Source organism: Lepisosteus oculatus, chromosome 14 (genome assembly GCF_040954835.1).
Source record: "Lepisosteus oculatus isolate fLepOcu1 chromosome 14, fLepOcu1.hap2, whole genome shotgun sequence".
NCBI classification, from domain to species: Eukaryota; Metazoa; Chordata; class Actinopteri; order Semionotiformes; family Lepisosteidae; genus Lepisosteus; species Lepisosteus oculatus.
The window spans coordinates 11,815,632-11,831,246 of NC_090709.1; the positions used below are offsets into that span (position 1 = coordinate 11,815,632).

A 15,615-nucleotide genomic window follows, 5' to 3' on the forward strand; every position below is an offset into this window, starting at 1 on the left:
TCGAAATGTTGTAAAAAGAAAAGCGATTTGTTTCGTAAAAACATGAGAGATGATTTTTATTTTATACAGGAAAGGCGTGCGTGTCAAGTTGATCTTTTTGGAACGCACCATTTGAAAATATAAATTGGAAGTTACTTTGGATAACTCCTGATGGATATTGTATTACAAATAAAGCTAAAAAGATATCATTTAAAATTGTTCATAGGTTTTATCCAGTTAAATAAGTACTGTCTAAATTTAAGCATGAGAAGGATGATTTGTGCGTTTTTTGTCGGGTTGAAAGGGAATCTTTGGTACATTTACTTGTAAGGTGTGTGTTTGTGAAGTTGTTTTGGACGGACTTGCAGAGTTTTGTTTGTAGGCATTTAAAGGTGTTTTGTAGGTTTTAGGACTTTGATATTGTACTGTGTAAGAGAACTTTTTTAAAAAAGCATTTATTTATAGCAAATTTATTAGTCATTCTTAGTAAATTTCACATTCATAAAATCAAAATGGTCCAATAATACTCCCCTTTTTAGTACTTTTCAGATGGAGTTGAAATATTATTTAAATTCTATAACAATGAAAAAAAATGCTAAAGCAAGGAAAACATTTGATATATGTAAAAAATATAATTTACATCGTTACCTCTGGCAGTTAATTTTTTTTCTGTCCGTGTTTTTTTTTTCTTGTATCCATTTTTGCTCCTGTAGTTGTATTTGTAAATTATTTACACATTTAATAAAAATAATAAAAAAATGTCGGCCGTATACGTTACACTATAATATAACGCAAATATCTATTCTGGACTATTTTTTTTTCAGATTATTTTTATTCGACTAATATTTTTGTGGTTCATAGCAACGGTCACTAAGGAAAGTTCATCTGATAACCCGGAAGTCCTCTGTTTGACCACGTTTCGCTTTCTGTGTTCAAACCCACGTGTTTACAGCCACTGCAGCTGCAGGAATTGTTTGTGTTTTTCAGATCGACTCTGAAAAACATGGAGAATCTGTTGCTTAATCTGGAAACTGAGGTGCACTCTTTCATGGAGACTGTGCTCAGCTCGATCGTCCACGAAGTTTCAGAAGTTTTCCGAAACCGGACAGATGATTCCGAGAAGTCGATTGAAGAAAAACTCCGCCGGATCTCCCAGGTTCTGGCGAGACGGGTCTTGATTAAAATCATGTCTGTCGACAATGTTTTCGGGGCCGAAATCGCGCAAATGAAGCAGGAAAACGAGCTTCACTGTTTCATGGGGGTTTTGCTCAAATCGTTTGTGTATGAAGTTTCAGAAGTTTTCCGAAACACGATGTCTGACTCCCAAGTCTCGTTTCAAGACAAACTCCACAGCGTCTCCCAGATCCTGGTGAGTCGGGCCGTGATTAATATCACACAGTGTGTGGAGGACAGTTTCGGGACAGAAATAACGCGAATGAAGGAAAACGAGACCTTTAAAGTGCGATTGCAGTTATGGGAGAAGGAGTCGAGAGCAGGAGGATATCAGGGACAGACGGATCATGTTGGACTCATGCCTCCCTGTGAAATCACTGCAGAAACAAATGAAGAAACGGAGCCGTCGGGTAAGTGCAGTGACTTTCAATTAGTAACGTTTGTGTTTAAAAACGGGGTTTTTAACTTCCTCACTGTTGAAACTGTAGTGGAGAGATGCAGAGCGACGTAGGAAAGGTTTGTGATGTTGCCGAGGGATTCTTTTCTGCGAACTAAACTAGTTGTGGTCTGGTTATATTCTCATTAATGTTATTGCTGTTCTTTAAATTTGGACAGAAATATGTCGTCAATTGATACACTTTCTCCATGTGAAAGCCAATTTAGGAGACTTTGGAGTCTTGGAAATGTTTGTGGGCAGATTATTTATCGACGTGGCGGTAACTATCTCTTCTGTGCAGTGTTAATGTACTGCATTGTTCAGCAGTGTCCAGTCAGCCAGTGTGTCTGTATGAACCCCTCTCTCTCAGTGCAGTGTTCATGTACTGGAGTGTCCAGTCAGTGTGTCTGTATTAACCCCCCCAGTGCAGTGTTAAATACTGGCAATTTAGACAGAACAAAAGTTTTCGCGAAATTACATGCCCGACTGTCCTCCGCTGCCCTTTTCAATCTTCTGGAGAGCACAAAAGAGTCTTACGGAAATTATTTTCGGTAACTTTGTTCGGTCAGCTTCTCCTCCTAGACCCTGTTAATTGCTACGATGAGTTGCTTTGTGCTCTGTTTTGCCATCTTCTGAATATAGTCTGAGGAATACCCAACGAAGAAGTGATGTAGCTGGTGTAGTAAAGCAGGCTTAATTATTATAGAACCACTAATATCAAGATAGCGCTTGCTTTCCCCCCACAATTGGAAAGTAAAATATTATTTTTTATGGTTTTAAAACTTGCATATTTTATGTAAAACAAAATTACATAAATTCAACTACCTTCGGTTCGGGGATAGACGCGGTGAGATTCAAGTTCATCAGCCTGCGAATGGAGAAAGGATAAAAAACATATTTAAGAAGTTCTGTCCACATTCACTCACTCACTGCAAAAGCAGCAGCAACCACAGGAAGCGTTTTGACCCGCGTAACAAACCGCTGACATCACGTGGCGTCCCATCCCCCCTTTTTGTAACGGTGCCTCTCAAATCCTTATGTACTTGAAGTCCACACTTCTTATGTTGTGTCATGGAGGTGTGGACCTGGAGGAAGGGCTTACGGTACAGTTTGAAAACTGGGACATGGTCTTATAATGTTAGTGAATAGGGAGGACAAGTTATGCCATGGATCAATAAAAAATGTGTGTTGAATGTCTTTTAAACCCTCTAACATTGACACAAGAGCAGTATTTGTGGCTTCAGCGGTTCGGAGCCTTGCATTGTCAAATGTGCTCATCTGTGTGACAGTGAACCCTTTCTCAGTCTGTCTGGGGGGTGGGGCTCAAGCTACTGTTCCTCAATTTAACATCTGATTCATCCTCACTACCAGATAGGGCTTAAGAGCTCATGAATTTAAAGTGAATATTTAACAAGTTGTGATGTGTGTATATATAAACAATATAAATGTCAATATAATATACGTATTAATTATTATATAAGGAGAATATGTCTCCTTCTTATAATAATTATTGTGGTTTTGTTTTTGTTACTGAGAGATCTTGCTACATAGTATATATATAAAACCATTTTCTGTTGCAATTCAAGGTTCTGGATCATACAAAAAATACTTTTCCTTGCTGAAAGTTTAACACACAAGAGAGAATGGTGATATACATAGGTACCAGATGATAATTTGTAGCGGCTTCTTGAATATTTATCTCGCAAGAGACCCTTTTTTTGTGGAAACTATCAGGTTTTGATTTACTATCATGTGAACTCTTGCTCTTAAGATGGTAAGAGATTGCATCTGGTATTGCATGTTATTAAATGGTAATTCTTTTATTTGCTCTGTTTCCTATATTGGGGAAATAAAGTATATGCTCAGTAGAGGGGCAAAGTTTTGAGTAGTGTCGTTGGAATTTTCTCTAAACACTTAAACAAACAAGCAGATAGAGATTCTTCATTCGAATAGTAAGCTCCGTGAATTTGCCCCCACTACAGACAGCACAAACAATGAAACTCACCTCATTCGTTAGTACTGGGATTGTGCTGGTTTGTGCCGTTGAAAGTAGCGTTTTTGCTGCTTTCGTTCCCGAGATATAGCGCCTTGTTTTTCCGGTGATCACGTGACCATGCACAGTGACTTTGACCTCCAGTAACCCTGTCTGCCAAGTTCAAGCTCTCTGTTACCAGCGCGAGAGTAACAATTCCGCAACTCTGTTCCTCTGTTTGCCCAGGTAGGGGGCGGCGGTGGATTTTGCATTTAATATCATTATCTTCTATGTGTTTGTGTGAATAGGAAAATTACATTTGTCTCCAATATCATACCCGTATCAGAAGAGTTTCAGGTGTAGCCTTAAAAAGCGACATTAGCAAACAATTGTATGCTCTTACAAAGAGGCTTTAACGAACAAGTCTTAATACCTCATAGCATTGTCCTTTTTTAAAAATCTGAAGAAGTATTCAGTTTCGTATTGTCTCCTTCTTAAATAAACATAGGCATCAAGGGATGTGTGAAGATTTTTTTCTGTGTTTCTGGTCAGACCTTGGTATAGAATACAGCGTGAGGGCACACCTTGACCACTGAAGACACAGATTTGATTGTCTTTGTTAGATCATCAAATTTATCCCAGATGAAGTCGTGTCTTTTGCAGTATGCAATGTAATGACCCAGGACATGTTTGCTGGCAGGTGGGCAGACCGCAGTGACACCTCTTAATTTGAAGGTCTTCCCATTTAATTCCAGGTTATGTTGAAAATCTGAAAGTTGACTCTCAAAGATATTTTGAGACTGCACAGTGTTTTCTTCATGACTCAGCCAATCTCCCATGTCACCAATTTGAGAGAGACATTTGGATTGGCTTAATTTAATTTGTTTCTGTACAGCCTCCTATAGCCCTGTTACTCCTCTTGCTCTCAGCGTATTCAAATCTACAGAAACAAATGGGATATTGCGTGACTCCACAATGGAGGGGACAACTTGGCGATGAGCGCCGACTCAGTGCTACCACACTAGGCACTGTTAAGAACACTTTTGCTATGATTTCTGAAATGTTACATTCAGCCCTCACTTGTTGTAGCCCTGACTATTTTCGTTGCACCAAAAATGTCCCTCAAAATTTTAGCTCTTAGAACATAAACATCTTTGTGCACACCTTTCTGTGCCAAATGTTTCACCAGTTGTAGATGCTATCTACAGCCTGATTAACATAGCTGCTAGAAGTCCTGCTGTCACAATAGGCACTGCATAGGCACTGACATCAAAGGCACAAGTGTTCAGTACACTCACAGTGTCTCCACTCACCTTTACTGGGGGCAGGTCTCTGCTGCTTCAGTTCCTCACCAGAGCCACTACAGCTTTTTTCACAGGAACAGAATAATCTATGTGTAACCACTCAGAATGAGGCACAAGATAAAAAGATGGTTTCCGTTTTTTAGGTGGTGCAGCAAGCCCTCTCCAATTTTCCAAACAACTCAGATTTTATGTATACACCAGTTCTTTGTCCTTTTTGAGCTCTGTTTGTTTTTCAGAACTCATAACAAGTGTTCCGCTCTGCTGTTCTAGAGAGCTGGATGTGGTAGCACTGATAATGGCCCTCTCACACTGCTGGTAAACACCATGAACACCCATTGATATTCTCATACCTTCTATGGGTGCTAGGTGCTTCATAAGGAACCTGTCAACTCATGCTTCAGCACTGATCGTTTTAGGATTTTGAAATCCACCTCCACACTGGCTGAGCTTGCAGTGATGTTCACACTTTTGAAAAGTGGAACCATTAAGCCAGTCCAGAGTGGGAGATATCAAGCAAGCCTGGTGAGATGAGGAACAGTCTCCGGTAGGAATTCCAGGTGATCTCTATCACCACTGTCCACAGCAAGCAACCTGCATTCTTCACAGATTTCTGTTACCCAGTCTTCCAATGCTGTCGGGCATGCATCAAGGGAACAGCTTGGCTCTTGGTCCCCTGCTTCACCTATTTCTTCTAGAACTTCTTCAGAAGAAAAAGCATTGTATCCTTCTTTTTTTTTGGTCTAAGTGTGATGTTTTATGTGTGATTTTATAGTTTGCAGTTACACTGTTATGCATGTACATATTGATTCTTTGTTACCTTTGCAGCCCTGCAGCACTTGGGTATATTCTTTTGTCAGGTTATGTCTGGCAGCACAGCCTGAATGCTAGTACTGTTAAGTTCCTACCCTCCTAACAGTGCCTGTAGGTGATGAATCCTGGAATGAAGGGCAAATATGTAGAATGAGTACTATGGTGCAACAACATACATTGTTTAAAATACAAAAAAACAAATCCTGTCCTCACATCGACTTTCGTAACCAAACAATGTGTAAAATGTTTAACAATGTCAGAATAACAATGAACAATGCAGAGCTTTAATCCAGTACATTTACTTGGTCTCTTAAGTGTGGTAACAGTGTAACACACCAGATGATGTAATTTTATACCAACTCTGTTCTTCCTTAATATACTCTGTTGTGTGAGGGTATAACTTAATAAAGCTCACACAAAACTCATTTTATCCTGTTCTATGCTCTGTGAAGGCAGACCATAATCTATTGTCAAATGGTTAACTCTACTACATTTACTACAATAGTGGAATCACCAGTTTCATGCCTGTTGCTTCTGGGACATGATACAATCAATGTAAACCATGCAAACATTCCCAAAGATGCTCAGAACTTCAAAGAGGCAGGTACTTCAACGTACATTATAAACCCCTCTCTACAGGTAATGGAACAATAGAAAGGCAACAGCTCCTCAATAAGCTATTGCATGCAGTAGGTCTGATATCTACTTTCATACACAATTAAGAATTAACAATCAAAAATTACAAATATGTAGTGCAGTACATGGATTTGAAAAGCTCAAGGTTTAAAAAAATCAAACAATTTTTGAGTAGTTTAAATCCCCAGAAAGAAATAAGGATCAATGCAAAACACTGTATATTGGTTAGAACTGAAGTCTCAAACAACAAATTGTGGCGAGCTTTACACTACTCTTTTGTTAGCTCCGTGATGTCACCCTTTAATCTCAGCGTTCATGTGATGGCTGAATCCCAAGCTAGACCCATGGCCCGGGTATTATGAGAAATGTTTAATGCAAAGTATAGAGAAGTCTGATTAACACTCAAAAATGTAACAAAAAATGAATTTCACCAAACCTGTCTTCAACTGTTCTTCTTCCAAATTTTCACGTGATTAATAATATCCTTTCAGTTATATAATGTGTAGTGTGCTCTCTGAAGGCACCAGTTCTATAGGGTTTGGGCATTTACTGGGACAATTATTAATTGTAGCAGTAAATCACAAAATTTATTCTTTTGATGGCTTTAGAATCCAACCATGCGATATAACTCAAACAATGCACACACACAGGTACTAATACATGAGCATACATGTATTAATACATAGAATATGCATATAAACCTAACAGATCTTATCGAGAGGGTTATCAGAATACAAAAGGTATATATTCAGTCAGTTACAAAGAGTTACATATATCAAGAGGACATACGTTCAGTATATCATTCATTTAGACCGTTTCGTAAATGAACTTGGTTATAACTTCTACATTAGTAACTCAAAACAAGTACATAACTCTTAGGAATTAAATTGATATCAACTGGTTGGGATAACAATTGAATTATCGAGCTGTAATGCAGTGAAGTTGAATACTCATCCAATCTCTGGGGATTCAGATCTCCTGCGGGCACAAAGAAACAGTTTCAGGCTGTTGCTGTCCAATTCGCGCTCTCTGGCTCGGTGCCAGGCTGTGCTGTGCGGCTTGTGACGGTGCGCTGCTGATGCTCACTGACCGGCTAGTTAGTGTTGGCTTTAACTAGCAAAGTTTGCGCACAGGAGAAAAGATGACTGTGGGTCCCAGCAGGTCAGGAAGAGGACCGGTTCGTTCCTGATGAAGAGCTAGTTCTGAATAGTGATTCAGCTGTCCACAGTTCCGACCTGTTCATGAGGCTTGCTGCTGATGCTAACCTCAGGTGGATCCTCTGGTTACTTTCTGGCAACCTCCGCTCTAGACTCTTAGACAAAGGAAACTTCTGGTACTCGGACACACTGGCTATTCTGTGGTTGTCCGGGCTGGGTCGCAGGATGGTCAGGAGGCGCGCTGCGAGAATGTCCTGCCCTTGGGAGCCTTCTGCTCCTGGGCCGTCCTGCCCTGGAATTCTCCTTTGAATTCCCTTTAGAAAAGTCCACAGAATTCCACTCTGGCCCTCTGTGTTGCCTGTTTTTACCTGGAGGAACTTCAGCTCGTTCATTGGCTGAAAGTTCCATGGGCATCAGAGTCCCACGTGGGTTACTCAGCCCTACCAGTCCCTGATTGGTTGATCAAGGTGAGATATGAGTCACTTACTCCTGACACTTAGGAATGCAGTCCAGATGTCCATCTGGCACTCCCTAGACAGATAGACGCCAATGGATGACCATTGATCATGATAGCCAGGCTTAGCTAAGTGCATCCCCCTTTGGGATCTGTCCCTTATCAAAAGAAAACATCTTTAAATCAGCCTGCATGAATAGTTTGATGAGGCCTAATTTGGGAAAGCACAGAAACACTTAATTATGCCTTATTAATAAGCCTCACCGCTACAAGTGCTTCTCTGGAAACCCCAGTGAAAGTGCCCTACAGATAATGGGGACTTCCCTCCACTGTGTAAATGAAAATATAACTAAGTTTTTTACATTGTTATGGATTACAGTGCACATCAAAATGTTTCTGTATATGTAGATAGAAATTGATAAATTAATATTTTTTAGACCCACCTACTCACTTTAACTGCAATACCAAGGCCCATCACCACTTCTTTTGTTTATAATATGTTTTAAAGCATTGCATTCACCACTTAATCATTTCAGCTTTCACATCCGCAATTTGTAACATGTCAGAGATTTTTTGGGGTTCAATTCTCCTTGTAACATGTACAGAAACAAAACATTATAATTTAAATTCAGAAGTGTGACAAGTCATTTCAAGTTTCACTTGCATGTGTAGAAATATCATGATAACAAATAAAGCTTACTAATTTTTTGTGGTATTCCCCATGATATAAAACAAAATAAGTTTCTCAAATATCTTTACTTTAAAATAAATTTGTGGGGACGTCAATGTAGCATCATAATTATAGTATAGCATTTCTAGTTTGTAAAGAAACTTACGATTTGGAAGAAGAGGTCTTCGCCAGAGATGCAGATAATAAATCAAACATCAACTGCAAAGGCTGGGGTCAGCTGATCAAGAGATCACAATTGAAAGATCTGGTGGTCTTGAACTTGTGGTTTTTGTATGGTGCCGACGACACAGAGTGACGTCACGGCCAGAAAAAGAAGGCACTATATTAAAATGTAAAACATCCACCCCCACCCGACCAGACAGAGTCGGAAAACAAATTGCATTCATTGTTTTCATCACATCCAGTAATTTAAGTACCGAGTGTGTTGGTACCTGTAAACGTCCTTATAGACAGTCATATCTGTGTCTTCAGAGCTCAAGGTGTGCCCTCATGCTGTTTTCTACACCAAGGACTGACCAGAAATCCAGATAAAAGGACTGAGCTAATCGTTTCATGTTTGCGCATAAGACCCTTGTTAATACAAACACGTGGATAATGCCAATTATTCAAAGAACCTAGACTTCACTTCTGTTCTATGAAAATAAATATTTTCCAATATTGCCACGGTGTTCATGTGTGAGATGATAGACTCTTGTTTCTAGGATGTGTTATGAACTTGTGTAAACTTTGTACATAGTGCCCCTTAAAAATAAAAGTCCTGAAGTCCTGGTTCCTTTTCACGTTGGCGAATGTGCTTTGCATAAAAAAGAGCAACAGTGGTCCAGAAAGTTGCAAATTCAAGTCTTTTTAAATACGTGGCTCGACAGACAGGTCGAATGTTCACACGTCCCTTGATGCCTGTTTATTTAAGAAGGAGACAATGCGAAACTGATTACTTCTTATGATTTTTAAAAAAGGTCACCGCTACGAGGTATTAAGACTTGTTCGTTAAAGCCTCTTTGGAAGAATATACAATTTTGCTAATGTTCGCTTTTTAAGGCTACACCTGCAACTCTTCTGATACGGGTATGATATTGGAAACAATTTTAATTTTCCTGTTCACACAAACGCATAGAAGATAATGATATTAAATGCAAAATCCGTACGCTCACCTGGGCAAACAGAGGAACAGAGTTGCAGAATTGTTACTCTCGTGCTGGTAACAGAGTGCTTGAACTCGGCAGACGGTGTTACTGGAGGTCCAAGTCACCGTGCATGGTCACGTGATCACCGGAAAAACAAGGCGCTCTATCTCGGGAATGAAAGCAGCACAAACGCTACTTTCAACGGCACAAACACAGCACTAACGATTGAGACCGGTCCGGTTCCCCTACAACGTTGTAGGGGGGCTGAGTGACGTCACCCCCTGAAAAAGAAGATGTTATATCTAAGGAACGAAAGTAGCTGGGAAGTTACTTTCAACGGCACAAACCGGCACAAAAGCAGCACTAACGAATGAGACCAGTCTGGTTCCGCTACGATCTTGTAGGGGGGCTGAGAGATGTCACGACCCCGAAAAAACAAGGCTCTATATCTCGGAATTGAAAGCAGCACAAATGCTACTTTTAACGGCACAAACGTAACACTAACGAATGAGGTGAGTTTAATCATTTGTGCTGTTTGTAGAGGGGCCAACTTCACGGAGCCAATTAACCCCACTCTCTCAGTGCAGTGATAATGTACTGTAGCGTTTGGTCAGTGTGTCTGTATGAACCCCCTCTCTCTCAGTGCAGTGTTCATGTACTGGAGTGTCCAGTCAGTGTGTCTGTATGAATCCCTCACTCTCAGTGTAGTGTAAATGTACTGTAGTGTGCAGTCAGTGTGTCTGTATTATGTAAATGTAATGTATTATTATTATTTCTGTAGTCTTACTTTTTACATGGTAGTTAGGTTTCTCACAAAGCTTGTATATCTAAAATTATGTATTATCAGAAACCCCCTTAAACCCTCTTATTCCTCTATGCTTAAACAACCCAAATTGATTGCGAGTATACTAGATGTGTGTTTGTGTAGCGTAAAGCTTACAGCTTTAGCTTGAAGCTTTTAAGATCACTTCGCCTCAGCTATCATTACTATGCTATTGTTACTCGTATTTACATCCATACCAGTCCCAACGCAGATGTGGCTGTCTCTATTCTAATTGCATCTCTGACATAAGAACTTGGATGACTCAAAATGTCCTTCATCTTAACTGTGACAAGACTGAAGCCATGCTTATTGGCACCACCCATCAACTTTGTAAAATCAGTGTGAAACCCTATCTGTAGATGGTCTTGTACTTGAGCTTCAGTCTAAATTGAAAAACTTGGGGATGATATTTGCCGTTTGACCCACATGCGCAGAATGTTGTCAAAACATCTTTCATTCACTTCAGAAATATTCCTCGACTACACCCTATGTTATTACTAACTGTGGCTGAAAAGTGTTGTCTAATCTTGAATCGACTACTGTAACGCTCTACTCTCTGGGGTTTCAAAATCCCCATTGAACAAACTCCAGTATGTCCACAATTCGGCAGCCAGAATCCTGACCAGGTCTAGTGCAAGTGTTCACATTACTCCTATCCTGGAGTCCTTGCACTGGCTTCCTGTCAAGTTTCCTGTCGACTTAACAGTCCTCCTGCTCACCTATAAGGCTCTCCATGGCTCGGTACCTGTCTGAGTTATCACCCTACTCCCTACCTCACAACCTTCGCTCTTCTAATTCTGGTCTCCTTATTGTCCCCCAAGCCCGTCTACATTGTATAGGTGACATGGCCTTCATCTGTTATTCCCCCAAGCTCTGGAACTCTCTCCCTAAGGATATCGGAGAGTCACCTTCTCTAAACTCCTTCAAATCCAGACTCAGAGACCATTCCAGACCATTCAGCTGTAGTCAGTGTGGGAAGAGTTTTAGTCAGTCAAGTAACTTAAAAAGGCATCAGCACATTCACACAGGAGAGAGACCGTTTAGCTGCAGTCAGTGTGGGAAGAGTTTTAGTAAGTCAAGTCACTTAAAAACCCACCAGCGCATTCACACAGGAGAGAGACCTTTCAGCTGCAGTCTGTGTGGGAAGAGTTTTAGTCACTCAGGTAACTTAATATCCCACCAGCGCATTCACACAGGAGAGAGACCATTCAGCTGCAGTCAGTGTGGGAAAAGTTTTAGTCAGTCAAGTAGCTTAATAACCCACCAGCGCGTTCACACAGGAGAGAGACCATTCAGCTGCAGTCAGTGTGGGAAGAGTTTTATTAAGTCAAGTCACTTAAAAACCCACCAGCGCATTCACACAGGAGAGAGACCTTTCAGCTGCAGTCTGTGTGGGAAGAGTTACCTGAGTGACTAAAACTTAATATCCCACCAGCGCAATCACACAGGAGAGAGACCGTTCATCTGCAGTCAGTGGGGGAAGAGTTTTAGTCAGTCAAGTAGCTTAATATCCCACCGGCGCATTCACACAGGAGAGAGACCATTCAGCTGCAGTCAGTGTGGGAAGAGTTTTAGTCTGTCAAGTGACTTAAAAACCCACCAGCACATTCACACAGGAGAGAGACCTTTCAGCTGCAGTCAGTGTGGGATGAGATTTAGTCAGTTAAGTCACTTAAAAAGGCATCAGCACATACACACAGGAGAGAGACCGTTCAGCTGTAGTCAGTGTGGGAAGAGTTTTAGTCGGTCAGGTGACTTAAAAACCCACCAGCACATTCACACAGGAGAGAGACCGTTTAGCTGCAGTCAGTGTGGGAAGAGTTTTAGTAAGTCAAGTCACTTAAAAACCCACCAGCGCATTCACACAGGAGAGAGACCATTCAGCTGCAGTCAGTGTGGGAAAAGTTTTAGTCAGTCAAGTACCTTAATAACCCACCAGCGCGTTCACACAGGAGAGAGACCGTTCAGCTGTAGTCAGTGTGGGAAGAGTTTTAGTCGGTCAGGTGACTTAAAAACCCACCAGCACATTCACACAGGAGAGAGACCGTTTAGCTGCAGTCAGTGTGGGAAGAGTTTTAGTAAGTCAAGTCACTTAAAAACCCACCAGCGCATTCACACAGGAGAGAGACCTTTCAGCTGCAGTCTGTGGGAAGAGTTTTAGTCACTCAGGTAACTTAATATCCCACCAGCGCGTTCACACAGGAGAGAGACCATTCAGCTGCAGTCAGTGTGGGAAAAGTTTTAGTCAGTCAAGTAGCTTAATAACCCACCAGCGCGTTCACACAGGAGAGAGACCATTCAGCTGCAGTCAGTGTGGGAAGAGTTTTATTAAGTCAAGTCACTTAAAAACCCACCAGCGCATTCACACAGGAGAGAGACGTTTCAGCTGCAGTCTGTGTGGGAAGAGTTACCTCAGTGACTAAAACTTAATATCCCACCAGTGCAATCACACAGGAGAGAGACCGTTCATCTGCAGTCAGTGGGGGAAGAGTTTTAGTCAGTCAAGTAGCTTAATATCCCACCGGCGCATTCACACAGGAGAGAGACCATTCAGCTGCAGTCAGTGTGGGAAGAGTTTTAGTCGGTCAGGTGACTTAAAAAACCACCAGCGCATTCACACAGGAGAGAGACCTTTCAGCTGCAGTCAGTGTGGGATGAGATTTAGTCAGTTAAGTCACTTAAAAAGGCATCAGCACATACACACAGGAGAGAGACCTTTCAGCTGCAGTCTGTGTGGGAAGAGTTTTAGTCACTCAGGTAACTTAATATCCCACCAGCGCATTCACACAGGAGAGAGACCATTCAGCTGCAGTCAGTGTGGGAAGAGTTTTAGTCGGTCAAGTGACTTAAAAACCCACCAGCACATTCACACAGGAGAGAGACCTTTCAGCTGCAGTCAGTGTGGGATGAGTTTTAGTCAGTTAAGTCACTTAAAAAGGCATCAGCACATACACACAGGAGAGAGACCGTTCAGCTGTAGTCAGTGTGGGAAGAGTTTTAGTCGGTCAGGTGACTTAAAAACCCACCAGCACATTCACACAGGAGAGAGACCGTTTAGCTGCAGTCAGTGTGGGAAGAGTTTTAGTAAGTCAAGTCACTTAAAAACCCACCAGCGCATTCACACAGGAGAGAGACCATTCAGCTGCAGTCAGTGTGGGAAAAGTTTTAGTCAGTCAAGTAGCTTAATAACCCACCAGCGCGTTCACACAGGAGAGAGACCATTCAGCTGCAGTCAGTGTGGGAAAAGTTTTAGTCAGTCAAGTAGCTTAAAAACCCACCAGCGCATTCACACAGGAGAGAGACCATTGTAGTGGCAAGGTTTATTAAAATACAGGAATTAAGTTTGCTGCTCCCTTGCCAGTCTCTCTCTCCCTCATCTCAAGTGGTGCTTGATACAGAGAGGCCATTCCATTTGGTTCACATTTAAGGTGTTTTTCTAGCTGATAGAGTGTTCTGATAAGGAACAACTCCCTAAGCTGAGACACATCAACCACCCTAATGAATGGTCATCTTTGGTGCCTCACTGTCTGGGAGATTCCAAGGGAGAGTCTCATCCCAAGTGGTTTACAACCCCAAGGTCAGAGTTCATGGTTACTCATCCTCACACAGGGCACCAATAAATGTAGGCATCCTCTCACGAGGCACCAATTACTGTAGGGGTTTGTGCATTTACTGGGACAATTGTTAATTGTAGCAGTAAGTCACAAAATGATTCTCGAATGCCCATTGATCTTTCAACCAATGAGCAACCGTAGTTCCTCCAGGTATAACTCCAGCTCCTCCTGGACATCCTCAGACTCGGCTCAGACAGTCACGTAACGGCCAGTGTGTCCCAGTGCCAGGACTTTCCCTTGTTCTAAGAGTTGAGAACGGATGTTGCCAGCATGTAACCAAAAGGATCCACCCGAGGTTAGCCCAGCAGCAAGCCTCGTGAACCCACCGCAAACGCTCACCTGATCAACGAGTAAACTATGGTTGGAACTGTGGACAGCTGAATATCAGTATTCAGGACTCGTGCTACATCGGGAACGAACCGGTCTTCTTCCTGTCTAAAGATTGTGACTTTTCTGTGTGCAAACTCTGCTAGTTTCAGCCAAAACTAACTAGCCGGTCTTCAGAGAGCATCAGCAGCGCACCGCAGCAGAAATCTCTCCCTCCTTCTCCTTCTCTCACGCCGAACCAGCACTGCCTTGCACCGGGCCAGAGAGTGCCGATTGGACACAGCAACAGCCTGCCACTGCTTCTTTGTGTCCGCGGGAGATCTGAATCCCCACAGAGGGGATGAGTATTCAACATTCTGCATTACAGCTCGAGAATTCAATTGTTACCTCAACCTGAGTTGATATCAATTTAATTCCTATGAATCATGTACTTGCTTTTGAGTATCTAATGTACAAGTTGTGACAAAGTTCAATTACAAAACGGTCTAAATGAATGATATTACGAAATGTATGTCCCTCTTGGTTTGTAACTCTTCGTGATTGAATATATACCTTTTGTATACTGCTAACCCTCACTATAAGATCTGTTATGTTTTCGCACATTTTTTGTATTAATAAATGTATTGTCGTGTATGAGTATCCGCATGTGTGCGTTGTTTGAGTTATCCTGCAAGGTTGTTTCTAATAGCCATCAGAAGAATAATTTTTGTGACTTGCTGCTACAATTAATAATTGTCCCAGTTAAGCGCAAAACCCCTACATTTACTGGTGCCTCGTGAGAGGATGTCTATAGAGTGAAGAACAGGAACATGTAAGATGATTAATATACATTAATATACCCATCCACTCGATTCAGGGTTGTGGTGGAACTGGAACAATCCTGGCAAGCAGTGGGTGCAAAGCACTATCGCAGATAATGTGACACCAGTCCATCACAGGACTCACTCACACCATGGCCAATTTTCATAGAAGCCCATTAAAATCCATGTCAATACAGAACAACAGACCTCCACCTCCATAGCTTCCATGTTTTACAGTATTTTGAGAAAATCTGGAATGTACCTTTCTTGCATTTTATTTGTGTTTTATCAGATGTTTAATCTTAAACTAAGCTG

General features: G+C 41.6%; 1 pseudogene; it reads left to right on the forward strand.

Annotated features, from left to right (window-relative positions):
* LOC138242769 (zinc finger protein 271-like) overlaps positions 1-15,133 on the forward strand; it is a 735,173-nt pseudogene extending 720,040 nt beyond the window's left edge.
* The last annotated feature ends 482 nt before the right edge of the window (positions 15,134-15,615 follow it).